Genomic DNA, 24,233 nt, shown 5'->3' with positions numbered 1-24,233 from the left:
GCCTCCAGTCTGAAAAGCAACCCTCCACCACCACCCTCTGTCTTCTACCTTTGAGCCAGTTCTGTATCCAAATGGCTAGTTCTCCCTGTATTCCATGAGATCTAACTTTGCTAATCAGTCTCCCATGAGGAACCTTGTTGAACGCCTTATTGAAGTCCATATAGATCACATCTCTGTCCTCATCAATCCTCTTCCTCAAAAAACTCAATCAAGTTTGTGAGACATGATTTCCCATGCACAAGGTTACTTTAATTTAGCTTAAAATGAAAAATAATATCCTATTTAGAATTCTGTCACAAAAATGAACTAAACTTCATTGAAATTAATTTTCAAAACATCACCAGACATGTAATCCCACAGCCAAAGGATCAGAGCTAAACTCTACAGTTCTACCATATCCAGTGCTGAATGGTGGTGGACAATTAAACAACTCGCTGGAAGAGGAGACTACAGAAATATCCCCATCCTCCTTGATGATCCTGAATGAAAGCCTGGCATGTCAGTGCAAAAGATAAGGCTGAAGCATTCACAGCAATCTTCAGCCAGAAATGCTGAGTGGATGATCTATCTCAGTCTCCCCCAGCATCACCGATACAGGTCTTCAGCTAATTCAATTCACTCTACATGATAGCAGGGAATTGTTGGAGACATTGGACACTGCAAACCTACTGACAATTTTCCAGCAATAGTACTGAAGATTTGTGCTCCAGAAGTTGTCCTCCCCTAGCCAAGCTATTTCAGTACAGCTACAACTCTGGTAAGTAAATAGTAATGTGGAAAATTGTCCAGGTATGTCCTGTGTACAAGGCAGGACAAATTCAACCCAAGCAGTTGCTGCCCCATCATTCTACTCTTGATCATCAGTAAAGTGATGGAAGGTGTCATCAACATTGTTGTCAAACAGCATCTGCATCTGTTTAACAAACTGCACCCAGTTTGGTTTCTGCCAGGGCCGTTCAGCTCCTGACCTCATGACAGCCTTGGTTCAAGCATGGACAAAAGTGCTGAATGCCACAAGTGAGCTGAGAGTGACAGCCCTTGACATCAATGCCACATTTGGCTAAGTGTGGCATCAAGAAGTTCAGCCAAACTGGAATCATTGGTAATCTGGGGCAAACTGTCAGCTGGTTTGTTATACCTGGATCATATGAAGATGGTTATAGTTGTTGGAGGTCAGTCATATCAATTCCAGGATATGTCTTCAGGAGTTTCTCAGGGTGGTATCCGAGGCCCAACTATCTTCAGTTGCTTCATCAATTAAGTCCTCCATGATAAGGTCAGAAGTGTGGGGATGATCACCAATGATTGTACGGTGTTCAATGATCCTCATACTGAAGCAAGCTGTATTCAAACCATAGATATTATCCAGATCTAGGCTTGGGCTGACAAATGGAAAGCAACATTGACCGTACACAAATGCCAGGCAAGGGCCATCTCCAATAAGAGACAATCTAATCATCATCCCTTGATATTCATTGGTGTCACCCACTGAATACCACCCCTCTTTGGGGTTATCATTGACCAGGAATACAACTCCAAGTTCTCTTGCCATAGAAATAAAGTCCCTCTCTAACAGTATATTGGGTCTGCCTACTGCACAGCAACTGCAATGTTTCAAGAAGGCAGTTCACCATGACCTTCTCCAGGGGAACTAGGGATGGAGAATAAATGCTGGCCAGCCAGCAATGCCCATGTCCCACGGCTGAATGTAAAAAGAAGTATTGGTGCTGGATTTGCACTGTGTTTACCTTTTACCTTAATTACAAATTCAACCATGATCTGCAATTTATAGCAGTGCAGATTCATGACTAGAATGCACATTATGATCTGGATTGTCCATGTATTAGGTGGAGAAAAGTTAATCTATCAGATTAGCTTTTTTCATGTATTGTGCAGCTATTATGTTGGAAACACACAATATTTAGAACAGTTTTCAGTAATAGCTGAAATCTGTTTATAGCACTGGAATTATTTGGCAAAAGCTGAGGTATTTGATTCTTGTTTGAATTTGTCTCTTGAAACTTCTGTGAATTTAAAAGTCTTGAATGAAGTGTATTTGTCATAAGGCAATTGTTTATGAAGATTTTTAGACAATAGAATGAGGTTGGTAATGAATGGGGATATTTGGGGAAGCTAGAGTTGAGTTGCTCATGAACATTGGTGGAGAAACAGGACTTAATGCTTGTCCAACTATTTATTTTGTTTTATTAACAGAATGAAATTGTGGATTTTGAATGTAGTATATTAAGAAACAAATAAATTTCAGCAACAAAATGTGGGTAGTTAGCGAGAGTTAGTGTTGTACTGAATGCCATCAGTATATTTGAAAGAGGTGGAATTTCAATAGGATGAAGCATGGGGAACCAATGAAGAAAATGCAGAAAAATTTAGTCCCGAGGGCTTGGATTCTTTGGCAGGCCGCAGAGATAAGAAATGTATCTTATTTATGGACTTGATTCTCTCCAACACTCCTATTTTACAATTAGAGATGCTTAAGTGCTGCTGAATTATTGTTCCTGTTGTGTTGGCTCCAGGCATTCAGTTTACAGATTGTATGCATAACATCAGTCGAGATGAGGAGTCCTTCTCAATAGCTTTCGGGGGAGCATATTTACTGTATCAGATCTCTAATGTCCTAGTAATGATGCTTATCAAATATAGTTTTACTTATTGCTATTGTGCAATGATCCAGTGCCAGTTCTGAAGATACTTAATGGTTGTATATGTTTTCTTCACTTATTACTATATGTATATGCCCAAAAACAAAGCCAAGACAAAGTAGGATTGTTGGCACCAAACTACCTTAGACAACCTAGTACTACCTACTGGTAGAAGTGGCAAATCTATGGCACAGTATGCCAGGAATGGTCATCTAGAAAATATCACATTTCAATTGAACATTCATTTTTTTAAACTCTGCATTCCTCACTTGTTTGCAGAATGTTGATTGATGCAGCCAGTTCAATACTTTTCCTGCCCGTGGAGTTGTTTTCCAATAATCTCATCCGGGATTGTGTGTTGGCGTGCAAATGCTTCAAAAAAGCTGTGTTTCCCAAATTATCAGAGCTTTTGTTATGTCACAGGGAGGAGTGCATGGACAGTTGGAGTTTGTCCTTGGGCACTCCCAACACACATTCTCCTATATCTATGCTTTTAGCAGCTACCAGGGTCATTTTCACTGCAATGCCAATTCCTTACTACGTACACGTCTTGGCATGAATTAGTTTGCTCGTCAGCTACAGATCAAAATGTTACCCTGTTGACAGTTTGGCATACTTCCCAGTACCAGGCAATATGTCAAATAACCACATAATTGTGCACAAGTGATTACTTATTGTTAAGATTTAATAGTGAAGAAAGTTAAATGTAACAATGATTGCTGAAAAAGGCACATATTGTTAAAGTTTTAGTCTTGCATTCAGAAGGACAATTTGCAAGGAATACCAATATAAAGGGAAAATAAAATATATACTGTATGAAAGGAGAATGCTGTTTGGCAAATGGATTCTGAATTGTAAAGCATTGCCCCGGAGAATGCACCAGTTAATATTACTGACCATTATCTGCCAGTTCTAGTTTAAATTTTAATGTTACTTGACAACTTTTAGAGTTTTAAAAAATCTTTTGAAGTTTAATTGTATTTAATTGTCTACTCATGATTAATTGTAATCCTATAAAAAGTGATGGAAAATAGTTAATAGAATTTTTAATTATGTTTTAACACTTGCTAGGAATTCCATCTTTGGAAACAGATTGAACAGCTTTGGTGTATACAGTAATGTTTGCTGTAAGTGGATCCAGTTTTTCTGTAGTTCAGACCTGTGGATATTTTTATTTTGATTTATGATGACCTAAACTGAAGATGATCTTAAATTCAGGGATACCTTTTCATTATAATATACAAGAAGGAGTTACCTTGACTGTCTGATAGACTTGCCATCGTAAGATTCCCTGCTGCATGAGATTTGCACAAGTCACATTTGAACATATTTGCTCTGCAGCCTGAGATGATTCCATGGCAAAGATTTTTGGATTTAGTTAACCTTCAGCTGTGTAAAAACAAATGGAATTTCTATGTTTATAGAAATGACATTGCAATGAAAGAATTACAGTAATTTCTTATGCTTTGTCCACCTGGAACCAAGAACGTTTATGTACTTATCCCCAGGTGGTTTGAATATAACCATTAAATTTTATTTACTTCAAATAAAAAAGTAAACTTAAAATAGATCTCATCTTAATAATGAAACAATGATCTGTATGTCCTTACTGTGATCTGCCTGTACTGCTCATCAGCAAAGCGTTTCACTGTACCTTGGTACACGTGACAATAAATAAATCAAATTATCAATCTTCATAACTATTGACTTATGTTATGAAGGTGTGGGTGTACTGTATCTTTTTAAGAGAGTTAAAAGCTAGCAGTGACAGCATCAAGTGTTCTCAATAAGATCCAATGTAAACATGTGGTCCAGCTACTGGGGTAGCTCAGGTAGTTAGTTGCTTAGAGACAAAAACCAATTTGAATTAGGCCAATCAGTTTAAATATACCCCCCAAAAAACCAAACTCTAATCCAGTTTGGATTTAGTATATTCACAATCTTAAAAGCCAACGACACAATCCAATGCTTTGGGGGTATAAGACCAGGGAAAATTGAACAGTTGAGAGGAGAACTGCCAAGTCAACGCCATTTGCACTGTGCCCAGAAAAATAGCTCTCTTAAAGGTACCTTTATTGATCAGTAACCTGTGAAGCAGAATCCCCAAGAAGAAAAGAAGACCGGAATACAGAGAAAACTGAAAGCTGCCTGGTTTTGAGAAGTTTTGTTTTGTAAATCTTAATCGGGGGTTTTATTGGACTAGTATTGTAGAAGGGGAAGGTAAGAGATAGGTTAAAGAAAGGAGTTGTAAATAGTTGTTAGTTAATGTTTACTTTAAATAGTTCTTGGCCTCTCGCGTTTTTGCAGATTACGGGATGGGATAAATCTTCTCTGTGTTGCTGTTTTAAATATAGCTGGAGTGTTTACCCCATGTTGTAACAAAAGTAAATAATCACTATTTACTTTGAAGTTGTCATAGCAATGTGTATTTTAATTATACTTCTTTGTTGTGTTATAAGGTGGATTCTTTAGTGGATCCACACAAAGTTTGAAAGGGGCTTTAGGGGATGTGGCCAAGACATAGGTTTTCGGAAGATTTCTGGATATGGCAAATGATGCAATAAAAGTCTTTCATAATGCTCACCATGGTTACCACCAATAGCACAAAGGGCAAGAGAATATAGAAGGTAGGTCCAGATGTGGTGAAGGTGGCTGTCCTCATGTGAGATCATGTTAGGTATACTGTGCATGCTTTTAATCTAAGTATCTAATGAAAGGGAAACTGCCTTGGTAGTGCATTGGTGATTCACTAGATTAATTGTGGGGATGAGAGTGGTCGAATAGAATGATCTTGTATTCTTTGGGGTTAATAAGACTGATAGATAACCATATTGAAATACACCTCATATTGACCGCCTTGAGAGTTTGGACATTGAAAGACTGTCTCCTCTGGTTGGAGAACCTATTTTAGTGGCACAGTCTCAGGATAAAGGATTTAAGACTGAGATGGGGGAGAATTTCTTAATTCAGAAAGTTGTGAATCTTTGCTATACTGCACTTCCAGAGGGTTGTGGTTACTCAAGGCTGGGAAAGTGTTTTGCAATCTGTAGAGATTAGATGGGCAAGTGAGATCCAAGATCAGCTTTGAATGGTGGCAAAGGCTCAAGGGGCTGAATGGTCTTTTACTGATCCAATTTCCTGGTTTCAAACGTGGTCTTTAGTCATTTACCAGTCGTGAAGTTTGAAGTTAGGTTTAGAGTGAATTTAGTGCCAAAGGTTGCATACTTTTTGGATTCTACCTGAGTAAACAGCTGGGATTGGTCGAGTTGAGGACTGAAGTGCAAAGCTTTTGTCTTTTTGATTAGCTGGAGAAAAGTTCTTGAATATTCAGTGCCCATGGGAATACATCTCAAATTACTTTCTTGTCAGGGTGAAGAAAACAATGGATTTGTTTGTGACGTGATTTATGGCATTGAAAACCAGTATGGAGATCTTAAATTTAAAAACCACCATAACAAGTTGTGAAATCAAATTCAATAAATCTGATCCTTCTCTAGGCTATCACCAGAAAATTATATTAAGTTAGAACCAGGATGGTTGTAAAAACGCAACTCGTTCATTAATGCTGTTCCGGGAAAGGAAGTTGCTGCCTTTATCCAGTCTGGCCTGTATACATCTCCGTTATCACACTGTTTTAATTTTGACCTGTTGTAGCCTCAAAATAATTAGTGGTGGGGTGGGAAAGGGAGCTCCATTACTGATAGTGTCGCAGACATGCCAAGGAGTCATTTTTGAAAATTGATGTCCAGCAGGATAGGAGAAAATGGAGACAGTTGCAGTGTTAGAAAAGGGCCAGAATAAGATTTGCAGATAAGTTGTTTTAAATGTTGTAAAAGCTGGACACATGGCTGCAAGGAATTAGCAGGAATCATCGAGCTAAACATCACAGTCACTGACCAAGTAGCCATCAGTGAGATAGAAGTATCCGCTCGCGTACTAAAACTTACTTAGAGTGCAGGCAGTATTGTGCTGGGGCCTTTAGGATGAGCAGAGGACTTTGGTGGAGAAATGAAGTTGGGTATCAGGTATACCTCTACAAGCTGAACCCTTCATAAAATGATGTCGTTGGAAAGGAACTTAGACAAGAAATAGGAGGGAGTTTAGGTAGAGACTTGGTAAAGTGAGTGATCATTCAGATAAAGGGCAATTGCAGAAATGGTGTCTATGTTGAGGTAGACTGGAAAATAATCATGGAAAATTGAGACCGCTGATGTAGGCTGTGGAGGAAGTGTATAGCTTTGGAAGATGCAATTGTTGAACACGATAAAGGGAACAGAGAAGCCAGAGAGTCTGTGGTAACGTAGTTACAACTGCATAGACTATAATTTTTCAGCACTGATTTAACTGTGGTTGCACACTGAAAAAGGTGGTTTCGGTAGAGGATTGTGATGGTGAGTTCGGGAATTTGATGAGAAAGGGAGGGTGGAGATGTGCTAGTAGTTCAGAGTTCAGAACAGAAAATGAGTTTTTGGACACAAAACTACTTGCTAATTTCTCTGGCAATTTTTGTTTTAATAAACAAGATATTATTTGAGCCATATAAGAATTAGAATAATATCAACGCAGTACATTGAAACTACTAATGTTTACACCTTGAGCATTGTAGCATGTTTTTATATTAAAATTATTGTCTGTGAAATCATTTTAGTTTACAAGAGTTTTCGCTTGCAGATGTGACTTATTTGCTCTGTTATTAATCATTTATCTATTTGCTAATCTGCACAATTTAAACACTATCCATATTTCATTCTTTTCAGTAACAAGCTGCTGGAAAACTTGAAAAGAATCTTGTTAATAAGAAAGGTGCATATGAGACCCTTTAATGTTAACTGTTTCTCTCTCCACTGCTAGCGCCAGACCTGCAGACTTTCTGAATAATTTTTTTTCTCTCTGATTTCCAGTATCCACAATATATTGTTTTCATTTATTTCAATTATAAGTTTATTATTCTCCTTACACTGCAACACTTATTGATTCTTTCCGAAACCACTTTATTTAAATTTGCAGTAACAACCTATAGTTACTGCTGAATTTGGTTTTAAATATATACTGACAAGGATCATATTTGGAGTGGCCTTTTCTTAAGTCTTAATAATGTAAATGCTACTAATGGAAAAGCATTGTACTAAATTGGGGGGAAAAAAGCATGCATTCAGTACTGTCTTTGTGAAATAATTAGATTCTTCTCCTTGTCTGAGCATGACATGTTGTATTGATGCAGATGTGGATTTCCAGGCACAATGATGTTGTAATGAGATGGCTATTCTTCTGTTACAATGGGATTTCTTCACATTGTGAAGTTGGCAGAGAAACAGAATGTGGGATAGGTTTGTATTCCAGTAGTAAATATTATATCTGATGTAGTCACAAATGGTAGCTCAATAAGTGAGGGGGCAGAGGAAATGACTCACTTTTGTTCGGAGCAAATGGATGTGTGTGTGTGTGTGTGTGTGTGTGTGTGTCTGGGAAGGGATCCATGAGTAGAGATTGTTCTGTCCCCACATTTTTAGCTTTAGACTGATGAGAGGGGAAAAAAAAAATCTGGAAGTGTATTTCAGATAGATGTGTTCTTTCTTTCGGTTCCAGTAACTTGAGCTTCCAATTTTTTCTGATGGTAAATTGCTTTTGTTAGCTCACACAATTAACTCAAGTGCAAAGAGGGAAAGAAATGACATCTGACAAATCCTTCATTTTTAAAACATATAAATTAATTTTATCATTCTCTTTGTTTGTTTTAAAATGGGTTTTGGTTTTGATTTTTGTTTATGGAACCTCTAGCCAGACAATTGTTTGGTTTAAATTGTGGGAAGTGGGTGTCGCTAGCTGGTCAACATTTATTGCCCAGCCCCAGTTGCTCTTGAGAAGGTGGGGGTGAGCTGTCGTTTTGAACCGTTAAACTCATGCCCTTAGAAAGGGAATTCCAAGAATTTGATCCAGTGATAGTGAAAGAATGAGCTGAAAATGTGTTGCTGGAAGAAGGGCTCATACCCGAAATGTCGATTCTCCTGCTCCTTGGATGCTGCCTGACCTGCTGCGCTTTTCCAGCAACACATTTTCAGCTCTGATCTCCAGCGTCTGCAGTCCTCACTTTCTCCCCATAGTGAAAGAATGGCAATGTATTTCTAAATCAGCTTGGTTAAGCTTGGGGGGGGGGGCACTTGCAATTGTGTTTCCATGTCTTGCCTGCCATTGTCCTTCTAAGTGGAAATGATCAGGGATTTGGAAGGTATTTTAAAAGCTAAATTTGTGTAATCTGTCATTTTAACCTCCAGTAATGATTGTTTTCTATTTTATTCTTGCTCCATTGAAGGTTGGGTGAAGGAAATTTTTTTTGTTTTGAGAATTGTGCACTTATCATCATCTTCTACAGAAGTAAAACAAAAAAGGTGCAGGTGAACTATTTAACCCAGCAATGTCAGGTCATTTTCTAAGACTTTTGATTTTAGAAACAAAACTTAATTTTGGAACAAACTATATTCTTGTACATCATCTTATTGGCGAAGTCAGGAGTACATTCCTGTATTGAGCACAGCTTATATCAGATTTTCCCAAATGTTATCCCACTGTGACCCCTGTGAAAGGTGTTGCAGTCCCTCTGAGAATTGGCAGTTAAACGAGTAAATGAAGGGAACTATGACGGCCGAACAAAAGGAAGAGAGAATAGAAAGGGCTGTACATTCCCAGAATTTTAGCTTGCTATCCCACTTGAGTTCCTGACCCCTACTTTGAGAAGCCCAAGTTTATACATTTTGATTTCAGGATTGGCTGCAAGGAGGTTTTGTTGAGATTTGCGGCACAAACACGACTTGTATTTTTAAGCCTTTGTGCATGGCAAGTACGTTGAACCAATAGTGCTCAAATTTTATCTATATAACACAAAGGGTGAATGATTCTGCCCAGGCCAAGTTTCTGCTAATATAGTATGATATTTTTTTTGATTTAGAGTGCATGCCTTCTATTTTCAACTCCCATCTGTGTATATTTTAAATTGGACCGATTATTATAGTTGTCAGTGTTTATACTGCGGTGTAAACAGCTGCATGTCCTCCCGTAGCCAATTTTAGTCTCAGTTCTCCAGAATTAGAGGGAAGTCGTTTTATTTCATTTATCCTAAATTTCTTACAAAGTGTTGCTTGCTTCCCTAATAGGCAGAGGTTGCTATTCAGTTCCACCCACTTCATTTTGCTGATTCATCAAGCTAAAAGTCTGGAGCATTAAATAATAATTGCACCCTGTTCCAAAAATCTTTTAGCACTTCATACAGCTAAATTTCAAACTTAATAAAAAAAAAACATTTCTTGACATTTAAAAGCCTCAAATTTCAAACAAACTTGCCACCCAGCATTACGTGATGACATTTTCTGCTGAAAGAAATGATTTTTCTTTGCTTCAGCATGTCTTTCTTGGAAATCACGACATGGCTAATGAATTTTTCCAAAGTCTTTAAACAAGATGGATTCAAAAAGTAAAGGCACAGGGCAGGACATGGATTTAAAATGTTGAAGCATTAGACAGTATTCCAAGATTTGCTTTTTTAACATGTTTAGCAAACTTCTGGTGTGGAAAAGAATTGTACAATCTAGGATAACAATTTGGTACATAATCTGCCAATCTAAAGCATATAATATTCAGTAATTCCTAATGCAGAGCAGTGTTCCTAATCTCTGCTACATGACCAACCACTGCTTTCTTTTGCTATTAATCTGCCACCAAAGTCCTAGTGTTTATATCTTTGACACTTCTTAAATGCTGACCTTCCTTCTGTAGGCTTCTATTCATTCAAAAATGCTGCACCATTGTGTCTTTACCCATTTTGACTATTTATCGGAGAATTTGCTCTTTGCATGAGCACACACCAATTACATGGAGCTATGCAGGAACTTATTTAGAGGTGAGGCCAAGATTGGGTTTGTGAAGTGATGGCACTTGCACAAGTGTATCTTAGTAAGAATTGACACTTTCCGGGGATTATGGGTAAAATCACTTGCTGCTTTGTAACTAACTCCCTGTAGTTTTAAATGTTCTCCATGAACATTTTTGTTTCCCCAACTTACCTTTTCTACAAGGCACTGTTGAAAACTAGCTTCTTCAACGAAGCATTTGATCTACACAGTAAATCCTTTTGCCTTTGGGGTGTGTTTGTTGTTTCCTCATATCTTTGTGAAATAACTTGGAATAGTTTTATTGATCCTGTAGACGTGCAAATTGTTAACTGAAATAAGTAAACAATGTTCTAATTTCATTAAAATTGGAAAATAGACTTGAACATTGTACTTTCAGTTGCAGTAAATCATGTGCCTGTGATCTGGAAGGGTACGTGTTTGGTATTTTGCTCTGGGTTTGCAGAGTTCATGTCCAGCAATTACCTCAGTTAGTGTTAGCTGTGTAGCAACAATTCGAAAGACTTTTACTGTGTCACCAATCTCTGCATTGAGGAAATGCAAGATTGCAGTTGAACAGCTAAAATAAATAGTTTTTACAACTGAAATAGTACGGTGAATTATGCAAAATGTGTTAGATGTGAGAAGATCAACTTTTTTAGATTAGTAGTCCATAAAGCATAAAACTTGTGATATTTTTCATAATTCAAAGTCATGGTGATTTTCTAGTCTTGCCAAAACTGTACTTGCAATGTACTTGAAAAATATCCAAATCTAACTGAAAACTTCTTTTTGATGCTGGAATTGCCTGTTGATTATGTCAAAATTAGTTACTGAAAGCACCACAGAATCTTGTTGCAAAACTTCAGGTGCATTTTAATCAATTAATGAGTAGCAAATGTCTCTGAATCTGCATACATTTAACAATTTGTCCCATTTATTTAATCTCGATCAAAGCTCCAGTTAGACAAATTGGAGCCTGCCTGTTATTTTTAATATTGCAGAAAACCTAACAGCATGCATTTAAATTTCACTTTAAAAGCATGTACCTTAGTTAGGGGATATATTTCCACTCTTCAGTCAGTAAAATAGTCAAAACCATGTTGTCATTCACTCAGACTTTATTTTTTCAAATCCTAACTTGTGGTTCTGGATGGCTTACCTCAGTTTTCCTGTGAATCTCCATTTATAGGGCATTGAGAGTATGATTTCAGAATTTAAGAACAATCAGATTAATTTCAAGCTCAACTTCAAGTTCCCCTCCAAGCCTCCTGACTTGGAAATTATATTGCTGTTCCTTCACTGTTGCTGGATCAAAATCCTGCAATTCCCTCCCATAATGGCAAGTGAACAGCAGCAGTTCAAGAAGACAGCTCACTAACACCTTCTTAAGGGCAGCTATGGATGGGCAATAAATGTTGGCCAACCAGTGACACCCACACCTCACAAATGAATGAAATAAAATTTCTTGTACATGTTTAAGTCATGCGGAGTTCCAACTGGTAGCGTGAGCAGTTTTGCAACATCTTGTTTACATTGAACATAAATGTGAATTTAATGAGTGGCATTACAATTAATAGTGCCAGGGAAGCTTCAGAGAAAAGTGCTCACTTAAAAGTTTCAAGACCAAGCAAGTGGAGACCTGCTAATCTTAATGGCAGTGGTATGGTATAAGAAGGTCTTGTACAACCCTGACCTCTGAGCAAAAAGATCTGCGTTCAAGTTCCACCTGCCCTGGAGGTTTGTCATGACATGACTGGGCAGGTTGATTTAAAATGACTAATGTTGCCTGTCTAATGTCTTCTCTGTTTCTATTGGGGAGATGGAAATAAAGTTAATTTAACAAGAGTTGCCGACAGTGTATCCACAAAGGTCCTTTCTTAGTGCAGTACACAACAGAAGATGGCGACTAGTCTAGAATGGAATTCTTTTACAATTTAATTTGAGAAATTGCAAACCGAAGAATAGTGACACACTTACAATTATAAAAGTTGATTTTTGAAGCAATTTCACTGTTTTGAAAAATTTGTACATTATGTTCAGGTACACTCAGTGAGTCAGTAGGGTACATTATTGTAGAAAAATGGCATTGAAAGCATATTTGAGAGCAATGGAGAAATTCAGCCTTCTTGAAAACTATCACGTTTTCAAGTGAAGAACGCATATTTGGCTGAAAGCCAATAACTAAGAGAAGTTTCATTTAGTAGGGACTGGGGGGGAAAAAACTTGTTCTTTCAATGTGTGTGTGTGTGTATTGCTGGCAAGGTCACCATTTGTAGTCTTTCATTAATTGGTCTTTAATGGAGAGTCCTCTGAGACCATTTCCGAGAGCAGTTCAGAGTCAACCACCTTTTCCGAGAATCTGGAGTCACATATAGACCAGACCAGGAAAGGACGTTAGATTTCCCTCCCTCAAGGACATTAGATAGTTTCATAGTTATCAAGGAGAAAGTGAGGACTGCAGATGCAGGAGAGTCAGAGTTGATAAAGTGTGGCATTCGAAAAAGCATAGCAGGTCAGACAGCACCTGAGGAGCAAGTGAGTCGACATTTCGGCATAAACCTTCTTCAGGACTGGGGAAGTGGGCTGAGAGATCAATGGGGGTGTGGGGCTAGGGGAAAGGTAGATGGGATGGTGATAGGTAGGAGTGATGGTGATCAATCAGTGGGAAGTGGAGCGAATAGGTGGGAAGGGAGATTGACAGGTAGGTCAGGTCAAGAGGGCGGATCTGAGTCAAAGGGTTGGATCCAGGATGGGGTGGGGTGAGGGGACATTGGGAAACTGGGGAATTCTATGTTGAGGCCTCGTGTTTATAGGCTTCAGAGGCAGAAGATAAAGTGTTCCTCCTTCATTTTGCTGGTGGCCTTGTGTAGGTGGTGGAGGAGGCCCAGAATAGACATGGCCTCACGAGAGAGTGAGGGGCGAAGGGTTATGCCCAAAACGTTGACTCTTGCTCCTCAGATGCTGCTTGACCTGTTGTGCTTTTTCCAGAGCCACACTTCATCAATTTATAGTTATCAACACAAGGACTAACTTTTAATTTCATATTTATTCATTGAATTCAAATTTGAACAGCTGCCATGCTGGGATTTTGTTCCCAGCACATTAATAAAAACAAAGTGCTGGAATAACTCAGCAGCCTGGCAGCATCTGTGGAGAAATGAAGATCTTTACCTCTGTTTCACCCTCCACAGATGCTGCTGGACATGCTGATTATTTTTTTTCAGATCTCCAGCATCCACTTTACTTGGATTTTATTTATCCCTAAAGTTATCCCTCACAGCGCCTGAGACCCGGGTTCAATTCCCGCCTCAGGCGACTGACTGTGTGGAGTTTGCACGTTCTCCCCGTGTCTGCGTGGGTTTCCTCCGGGTGCTCCGGTTTCCTCCCACAGTCCAAAGATGTGCAGGGACAGGTGAATTGGCCATGCTAAATTGCCCGTAGTGTTAGGTAAGGGGTAAATGTAGGGGTATGGGTGGGTTTCGCTTCGGCGGGTCGGTGTGGACTTGTTGGGCCGAAGGGCCTGTTTCCACACTGTAATCTAATCTAATCTAATCTAATCAAATCTAATCATTAGCCTGGGTGACTGGTTCAGTAACATCAGAGCTACACTTATGTCTCCCCATTATTCATTTGCTGGAATGAGGAATTCAGATGAAAGGAGAGTATTATAAGCATCCTAGAGTTCGGGTTCCTCCTACAGTTCACAGTGGAAGTCACAGAAAACCTGTATAATTGCCAGCATTGTAGAATCCACCAGAAAAGCAAATTGAGCCAGCGATTTTGACAAAGATAAATAGATTAACATCATGGTACCAAGCATGAAGTGGAGCTTGTGGTCAAAGTTCCAGGTTGACACACTCTTGGCAGAGTCAAGCTAATTGTAATGGATGCAGGTGTACCCAGAAAGCAAGAGAACGAATAAAAGGATAATGTTATCGGGGATGCTGGAAATCTCAAACAGCGAGATCACTGGGGAAATTCAGTAGGTCTGGCAGCATCAGTGGAGAGAGAAATGGAGTCAATGTTTCAAATTGAAAGGTGCTGGAATGTTTTTATATAGTTGTGGCAGAGAAGGAATGAAGAGGGCAGATGATGTAAAGGCCCAGTGCTAAAGACAAAAGGGATGTTAACAGTAATGGAAAAAAAACTACGTAAAATGGGTATAAACTAAATAATGTAAAAGGGAGAGAATGAGTCCTCTCTACTAACAGCAAAGTAACAAAGATAGAAACAAGACCAGGCTTTGTCTTCTATACCTCCACCTCCCCTTTAACCCCTTCTCCAATGTAAGAGAAATGGAGAACACACATAAGGTGGTTAGTTACAGAAGTTATGAATTTCAATATTGAGATCTCAAGGCTGCACAGTACCTAAGCAGAAAATGGGATGTTGTTCATCGGGTTTGTGCTTTGTTGGAACATTGCAGCGAGCCTAGGACAGAAATGTTAACTTGAGAGCAGGATGGTTTATTGCACTGGTAAGCACCCAGGAGGTCAGGGCCATTTTTGCGAACAAAGCAGAAGTGTTCCATGAAGTGCTCGCCCAGTCTGCATCTGGTGTCGACTCACCAGGCAGACTGCTTCAGAGAAAGAAGGCAAAAATCTCTAAGAAGTATGAAAAGAGAAGTTAGTTTAATTACTTCTTTCTGACTTTTTGTTGAACATACATTGCTGTTAAGGAAATTGTGTAACCTGCTCTGGTAATACTAGTCACTTTTTTTTTACTGTAGTCACAACTAAAATAGTTTACAACCCAACTTGTTAAATTTCAGGTACTGTTAATATTGGTTAGTTAAATTAAATTCTGGTGAATTATGTATGTTTTGCTCTTCCAATGCAAAGGTAATATCTTGTACTGTACAGTTGATCTACGTTCACTCAGTTTTCCTCCTGCTGCTGCTAGGAATGCCAAGGCCTGTGTGCAACAGTGACTTCTGGAACCGGGAGTCAATGAGTTTGTAATGCTGAACAGTGTATGGACCCTCTTGTCTGGCTGTGCAAGAAAGCAGCTTAGAGGGAACTTTGCAGCTGAACCATCTGATGTTGTTGCTGTTCTGTAGGGATGTGCATGTAAAATTAGTTCAAAACAGTCTGCTTACTGTAAAACTGTCTGATTCTTTTCTCAGTGCAACGTAGATCAGCCTTGTTTCAATAAAATACTGTAGTCTCTCCCTCAACAATTTGGACAGCTGGAGGACTCTCAGGCAAGCAGTGGGAGGCTGTAGCTGGTAATCTGCAAGAACGCTAGCAAGAGCAGGATAGGACTGTATGCCCTGTTCACTAGTTAATGCGATAATGTTTGAATATTTAGGGTGCTTAACCCTACCTTTCCACTCAATGCCCACATCCCTTGACTTCCTGAAAGATCAAAGATTTGTTCATCCCATTCTTAAATTTAGTCAGTGTTGGACCATTACAACTGCCTGGGGTACAGAATTTGAGATTCACAACCCTTTGTGTGAAGGCATTTTTCCTTCAGTTATGTCTAAATGATCGATCCACTAATCCTGAAACTTTGTCTGTGTTCTATATTACCCTGTCAGGGGTAGCAGTCTCAGAGGCTACCTTGTCAAGCCTGTTCAAAATCTTGTATGATTCAGTGGCATCACCCTCATTCATCTAAACCCACGAGGTATAGACCCAAATCCAGAGATTTAGACCCAGTTTACACTGCCTCTCATGATCCATTGAACATTCCTTACTAGTCATCGAGAAGGGAAACTGAAGGCCATGGCTTCAGGGTGGAGCATTGTTGGAGGTAGGGTTTCAAAGTTTGAAGTTGAGAGTGTTGTGGGGCTTGGTTATTTAACTGCAGTTGAGGAGACATGGAAATACTAAAGATTCCTTGTATGGCTCAAAGGAGCATTCTTGATCAGCTCTCCTGACTTATGAGGATAAAATGGAAATACACTGAAGGGAAGTTTTCAATTTACGTATGGATGCAGGATCCTGCTAGTAGCAGCTTTTGCCCAATGTAGCAGATTGAGTCTTGATTGCATTATTGAAGCCTGTTTGTTTCCTTTTCTAAGAACTGGTCAATATGGAGCAAGTGATGGATTCGGTCCTCCCTGTCCAGTTTCCCCATGTTGCCAGTTAAAATCGGAGCCAGAATGTGCCTCAAGAATAGGAGAACGTAGCTACAATACAAGACTAATAACATAATAGAATCCCGACAGTGTGGAAACAGGCCGTTAGGCCCAACAGGTCCACACCAACGATCTGAAGAGTAACCCACCCAGGCCCATTCCCCTAACCTATTACTCTATTTTTACCCCTGACTAATGCACCTAACTCACATATCCCTGAACACTCTAGGCAATTTAGCATAGCCAATTCACCTAACCTTCACATCTTTGAATTGTGGGAGGAAACCCACGCAGACACTGGGAGAATGTTCAAACTCTACACAGACAGTTGCCTGAGGCTAGAATCGCACTCGGGTCCCTGTGAGGCAGCAGTGCTAACCACTCAACCTTAAATAAAATTAAACCCCATTTCACCTACAACTTTTTCAAAATTCAAATTACAAAGCTTTGGCCCTCAATGCACTACAGAGTACCTGCAGCTCCTGATTTGTTTAATATCATGGAGCAGTCAACTGTGGTTAGTTTGGCAGTTATGTAATTAAACAAATTTTTTTTTGTATTTGGTGTTTATTAAAAATTTTGTTTTGATTTTTTTTTGGACTCTCAGAAGCTCTCAGAATTATCTTTACAAACCATTCCATACAGAATACTAATTTTTAATGCATACTATTTACAGATCATGGAACATTAGTTGAAATCTTTAGTTATTTCAACCAACCTGTTCAGACATGCAGGCTGGACTTGAACCCAAACCTGCTGGCTCAAAGGTGGGGGCGCTACCATTGAGTCACATAAGCCCAAAAATGTTTTCCTTTAACTTAACTTAATCAGATAAGATGATTGTAGTGTTCCACTCTGGTTTTACACAATTTGGAGTTCAAACAATGGATTTCTTGGTTTGCGACTGTCTTACCAGGTGATTCCCTTGTACTATTGCTGTTTGCTAGTTCATAACAGTGAATATGATGTGTTTTGCAGTTCTGATGTGACTGACTTTATTTTAAAAATGCTGTTGCATGTGGAATTGCTAGGTATACTTTTCAGAAATTGAAAATGCATGGTGAGTTGCACTGTTTTTCTTTTCTTCAGTTTGCATTTCCACTTCTTGAGTAGGAAGGTTAAGGATTTGAGGAACACTCTCTAGGGTTTGTGTTTTGGGCTGTGTGTGGTTTACTGCTTCAAAATAGTTTTGAGGGAGTGCTGCACTTTTGGAATGCTGTCTTTGGGTGGTAATGCAGAACTGAAGCCCATCCGAAGGCACTATTTGAAGGTGAGTAGGGAATTTAATTAGTTTCTTTGCTTATGTTTTTTTTCTAAAACCCAGATTAAATAGCATTTGTCTTATTGGTGCTGAATAATCATAGTAACAATCTTGTTTTTCTACATAACAGCTCTGTGTACTTTGAAACAACAAAGTACATAATTATTTTGTGGAATTAATAAAAAGTATGAAACAGTGCTACACAAACCTATTTTACTCCCTGTGAATGTTTTTAGTTAGTTTATTAGTATCTGACTGTGTATATAAGAATATTCAAATTCCAGAATCATTCATCAATGTTATAAGTTTGTAAGCATTACTTTGGTATAAATGGAACAGAACAACAATATTTCTATTTAACCCATTTCTCGCTATTTCAATGAAAAATAAAGCAAATTAGTGTGGGTACTGAAATAGACACCATATCAGAGAAACTCAGGCTTGGCAGCATCTGTGCTGAAAAGAGTCATACTGTACTCAAAATGCTAAATGTTTCTCTCCAACTTTTTTTAAAAAAAAGCTCGTCAGCTTCATATAACTTGCAATGATGTATGTTTTAATTTATGATTAGTTATTCTCTACTATCCTGAGAACATAAATTTGCAGGTATTTGTCTTTGTTGGCCAGATAATTGCATGCTATGAAACTTAGAGGCTTCTTATTAAATCCTCAGTTAGGTTCCATGCAATCTGAGTGTCTCTCACTATTCTGATTTAGGATTTGTTGACTAATGAAGCAACTGTACTAACAGAACTCTTTCCAAATCTGAACGTCCCCAAGTTAAACAATGTAAAATGGTGTGAAAACAGAAACTTAGCAGGTAACCATTTGATACCTTTTTATTTTGATACTGATTTAGGCCCTTCTTCAGAGCTGATTTTTACATAATTCCAGTTTCCTGCTTACTCCCCATAGCTTTTATGTAACTATCAGGAAACATTTTGAATGTAGTAATACATTTAATCTCCATCACTACATTTCACATTCTGAGAAATCTTTGGTGTGATAAGATTTCCATGCAGTAAACGTGTTGATTTTAATATAATTGGATCTTGTCTTTAAATTACGTACTTACAAGAACATAAGAAATAGGAGCAATGGTAGACTATTTGACCCCTCAAGCCTTCTCTGACATTTAATACATTGGATGATCTTCTGTCCCAAACCCATTTCACTGCCTTCATGTTTGCTATCTGAAATGTTTTCAGCATTTTCAAAGGATTAAACATGAACTTCTGGATTTGTATGTTTCAGTATCAAACAGTATTGATAGGCATAATTGTCCACTAAGAGCTGTGGTGACTTTGGAAAAGCAAGACTTAGTTTCTTACTTAATGGTGCTATTTGTTAAAAGAATGGAATAGGGTTATAACAAAGTGAATCCCTCTCTAAGCTTGTTATTGGGATACATCCTTATTCTACTAAAAAGAAAATGAGTTGCAATAAAAGGCTGTGTGCACGGTTTTTGATTTGAAATACATTTGACAATAATTTGTTCCTTTATTTTGCTGCCAAGTTTAATATGCACTGGTACTGCTCATTCCTCCTTATTCCTCAAAGATGATTTGCCCCTTAACTGAACTGTAATGGACTTGGTCTTAATTTTATTTTTGTTTTAAAATTATGTATGACTCCTGTTATTAATACAGGTGCTGTGGTGTGGTGACTTATAAAACTTCTCACTGTATTTTTCATGTAAAAATATATGTGACAATAAATTTCTATTCCATTCCAAGTTCTAATGAGTCAAATGTATATGCTCAGATATGTACACTTCTAGTTACCACGGTAATCCGTGGCATGGTCAGAGCCAGCGCTGGAAATTAGGTCCACTGTGCTAATCCTGACTAGGCCCCTAACTGAGGTAAAAGTGAGGACTGCAAATGCTGGAGATCAGAGACAAAATTAGTGGTGCTGGAAAAGTACAGCAGGTCAGGCAGTATCTGAAGCCATGAAGGGCTCCTGCCCGAAACATCGATCTTCCTGCTCCTCGGATGCTGCCTGCCCTGCTGTGCTTTTCCAGCACCATTCTAAACTAGGCCCCTAACCGAGCACAGCCCTTGAGTTCTGATGTATCCCCGTCCCAAACCCAGGTGTGGTGGGGGATGGGTCAACAATAAGAGACTAATATTAAAGCTCAAGCTTGTTTTTAATATATTGTTGAAAAATGTATGAGCAGAAAGTCATTAAAGGCAAATCAAAGCAGGACTTATAAACTTAATGGTAAGGTCTTGGGGAGTGTTGCTGAACAGAGAGACTTTGGAATGCAGGTTCATAGTTCCTTGAAAATGGAGTCACAGGTAAATAGGTTAGTGAAGGCGGCACTTGGTATGCTTCCCTTTATTGGTCAGAGTATTGAGTACAGGATTTGGGAGGTCATGTTGCAGCTGTACAGCGCATTGTTTAGGCCACTTTTGAAATGTGTGCAATTCTGCTCTCCCTCCTATCAGAAGGATTTTGCAAATTGTTTCTGAACTCTTTTTTAAGTTTTGCAAGGATGTTGCCAGGGTAAGGGGATTTGAGGTACAGGGAGAGGCTGAATAGACTGGGGCTGTTTTCCCTGGAACATCGGGGGCTGAGGAGTGATCTTTTATAGAGGTTTATAAAATTATGATGGGCATAGATAGGGTAAATAGACAAGGTGTTTTCCTGGGGGTGGTGCAGTTCCAGAACTAGAGAGCATAGGTTTAGGGTGAGAGGGAAAAAAATTATAAGAGATCTAAGGGACAACCTTTTCACACACAAGGTGGTGCATGTATGAAATGAGCTGCCAGAAGAAGTGGTGGAGGCTGGTACAATTGCAACATTTAAAAAGCATCTGGATGGGTATATGAATAGGAAGGATTTAGAGGGAAATGGGCCAAATGCTGGCAAATGGGACTAGATTAGGTTAGGATATCTGGTCGGCGTGGACTAGTTGGACTGAAAGGTCAGTTTCCGTGCTGTACATCTTTATGACTCTTAAATATTGGGATATATTGATGAGTTACTCCATCATGTGAGCAAGACCGTTTTGGGATTGAGTTATCGGTTAGTGTATTTTCTTGGGGTGGTGTGTAGTGGCAGGTAGCATTGAAAACTCCTATTGTGACTAAGGAAAACAAATCATAATATTGTAATCCATTGTACACAAAACTCTGAACTAAATAGAGTAGAATCCTCTAATAAGTTAGAATGAGTTATGATTTTATCAGAATATTTACACAGGGGCTTGGTTGTGTTTTGAACAGGAAAAAATAATAATAAATAATTTTCCTACCATTTGGGAGTATTTTTATGTTAAAACTGTGAGTAGTCAATGTGTATAGCATGACTGCATTTTCATTTGTGTTGTAATAAAATGTAGTTAATCAATTATAAAAGGTAAAGTTGCCATAGATAGAGACAAATGGTGGTGGGGGTCATCATCTCTCACGTGAGAAGAAAGGTTGAGAAAGTGCATTCTTCAACGTAACCTCAGTCAGTGCGGGAATTGAACCCATGCTGTTGCTATCACTCTGCATCTCAATTCAGTAATCCCGCCAAATATATACAAGATAGGCAAAGTAATACTCAAGAAATGGAGATAGGTTTTATAATTATTTTGTGTTTTGTTGAGAAAGCTTCACTTTCATAAGGCACCTCAATACATTAGTCAAAATATTTTGATGCCCAAATCCTCCGCTGTTTTGCATCAAGTGATTAATTGCTAAGAATAGTGCCAACAGTCAGCTGCAGTTATTCTATTTGTATTACTGCATCAGCTGTGGAAGGTAAAGTTCCATACAAGTTTGCTTTAATATGCATGTATGTTAATTGTACTCCGACTACTGATACAATAAATATTGAGTGCTTTCAGGCTTTCTAAAAGATGTGAATCATTTTTTAACATTGAGGATTAGTACATAGATATGGAACCAGATTTTACACACATCTATAAGCAGATGTGCCGGCTGTTCATTAAATTTGCACTTGGCTAAGAACTTTCTATGAGGTTTCTACTTCTACTGAATGTAAATATAATTAGAGCAGCATTTTTGTGCAGCACACTCTGCTTCAGATCTTGGGCCTGTGAGAACAGAACAAGTAATTCTATCACCTTTCATGGATCATATCAATGTCTGAGCCAGTATATGTCATACAGCATACTTAACTTGATATCAAATAACTTACAACAATGAAGAGTCTTTTGTAAAGTGATACAAGAGGCAAAAGTAGGTAGCAAAACCAAAATGTAACTTTGCTTTTATACATCACCAATATTAATTAAACATTGGAAGGAATAAGCCTACATATGTCCAAAGGGTGTTGTTCATTTCACCAATAAAACATTTTTACCAGGTTGAACAAGCCCTAACAATTTTGAAATTATTACGAAACATCTATTGGTCAGAAATGAACAATTCATCCAGTGGTACGTGCACATGCTGGACTCCACCCATACTTCACCTATCCCCATCTATAGACATTTCTATTACGTTTGCATGTAATTATCTACTCTCCACTTAACTTCATTAATATATTTATCTCAACTACTCTTGATAGTAAGAAGATCTTCGTTCTGTTTGTTTAACCGTTTTTTTTGTTGGGCATTCTCTAGTCCCTCTGTCCTTTTTTATATTGTGGAAGTGAATTGGTTCAGGGTGCATGAAGTGTGCTTTAACCAGAGTCCTATTTGTGTTCTAACACCAGCTACATTTGTGAAAACTAGGCAGTGAGAAATGCTTGTTTATTTTACTGTCTTTTTGACCAATATTGTTGTTCTCAGGTTTTGTGACTTTACTTCTGACTCATCAGCTCAAATCCTTTCTTTCAAATTGAGAACAGCAGTAGTCCCACACCAATCCTTGCAAAGCATCATAGTCATTGAGTTGTATACCATAGAAACAGACTCTTCAGTCCAACTGGTCCATGCTGACCAGATATCCTAAATTAGTTCCATTTACCAGCATTTGGCTCATTTCCCTTTAAACCTTTCCTATTCATATACCCATCCAAATGCCTTTTAAATGTTGTAATTGTACCAGCCTCCAGTACTTCCTCTGGCAGCTCATTCCATAAATGCATCACCTCTGCATGAAAAAAGTTGCCCTTTACGTCCCTTTTAAATCTTTCTCTTCTCATCTTAAACCTATGCTGCCTAGTTTTGGACCACGCTACCCTGGGGCAAAGATCTTGTCTATCCACCCTATCCATGCACCTCATGATTTTATAAACTTCTATAAGGTTACCCCTCAGCCTCCAATGCTCCAGGGAAAATAACACCAGCCTATTCAGCCTCTCCCTATAGCTCAAATCCTCCAACCCTGGCAACATCCCTTGTAATGAACCCTTCCAAGTTTCACAACACCCTTCCTATAGCAGGGAGACCAGAATTAAAAGCACAAAAGCTTCCAACTCCTAAACTCAATGTACTGACCAATAAAGACAAGCATACCAAGTGCCTTCTTCACAATGCTGTCTATCTGCTACTCTACTTTCAAGGAACTGTGAACCTGCACCCCAAGGTCTCTTTGATCAGCAACACTGTCAGGACCTTCCCATTAAGTGTATATGTCTTGCCTTGATTTACCTTTCTAAACTGCAGCACCTCACATTTATCTAAATTAAACTCCATCTGCCACTCCTTGGCCCATTGGCCGATCTGATCAAGGTTCCTGTTGTACTCTTGAGGTAATCTTCTTGGCTATCCATTACACCACCAGTGTTGGTGTCATCCACAAACTTACAAGCCATGTTCACATCCTACCAATTATCAATCAGCATCTTTTAAGCCCTAAATCTCTGTTTTTCTGTTTCATAGCCAGCTTTCTACCAACCTGCTGCCTACCTACTGACTCCAATGGTTTGAGACCTTAATTATGAGTGCATGATCCAGTACCTGACCCAGAGGCTGTTTGAAAATCCATGTATATTGCGGCTACTGCATTATCCTTCTTTACTTTTGTTGTTGCTTTTGCAAAGAATTGAATCAGGTTGGTCAAGCATGAACACCTATTGGAATCCATGTTGACTGCTGTGTATTATTTCCAGTTTTTAGATCTTTTCTGCTCCAGCTTTGATTAAGGATTCCATTATCATTCCCGTCACTAATATTGAACTAGTTGATTCTGGTGAATTTATTTGGTGTAAATGATGGTGACTGACTGGTACAGAGCAACCTCTGGAGCACTAATAGCCTCCTCATTATTTCTATGGCATAATCTGTTCCTATGGTTTATGGAAGGAAAGTGTACTTTTCAGACCAAGCTCTGATAAGGAGCTCCGCTGATCCTGGACTGAATATCCTTTTCTTGCTCCTATTGTTTTGATTTGTTTATGGGATCTGTGTGTTGTTTGGAGTTTATTGCCCATCCCTAATTTCC

General features: G+C 38.7%; 1 protein-coding gene across 5 annotated transcripts in view; it reads left to right on the top strand.

Annotated features, from left to right (window-relative positions):
• The window catches only part of ptpn13 (protein tyrosine phosphatase non-receptor type 13), a 263,474-nt gene that overhangs the window by 2,548 nt on the left and 236,693 nt on the right, over window positions 1-24,233 (top strand). The window lies entirely within an intron of this gene.

The sequence above is a fragment of the Chiloscyllium plagiosum genome, chromosome 1 (genome assembly GCF_004010195.1).
Source record: "Chiloscyllium plagiosum isolate BGI_BamShark_2017 chromosome 1, ASM401019v2, whole genome shotgun sequence".
In the NCBI taxonomy this organism is placed as follows: domain Eukaryota; kingdom Metazoa; phylum Chordata; class Chondrichthyes; order Orectolobiformes; family Hemiscylliidae; genus Chiloscyllium; species Chiloscyllium plagiosum.
Note: the sequence above shows the minus strand (reverse complement) of the source record. Positions and strands in the feature narration are given on the sequence as shown.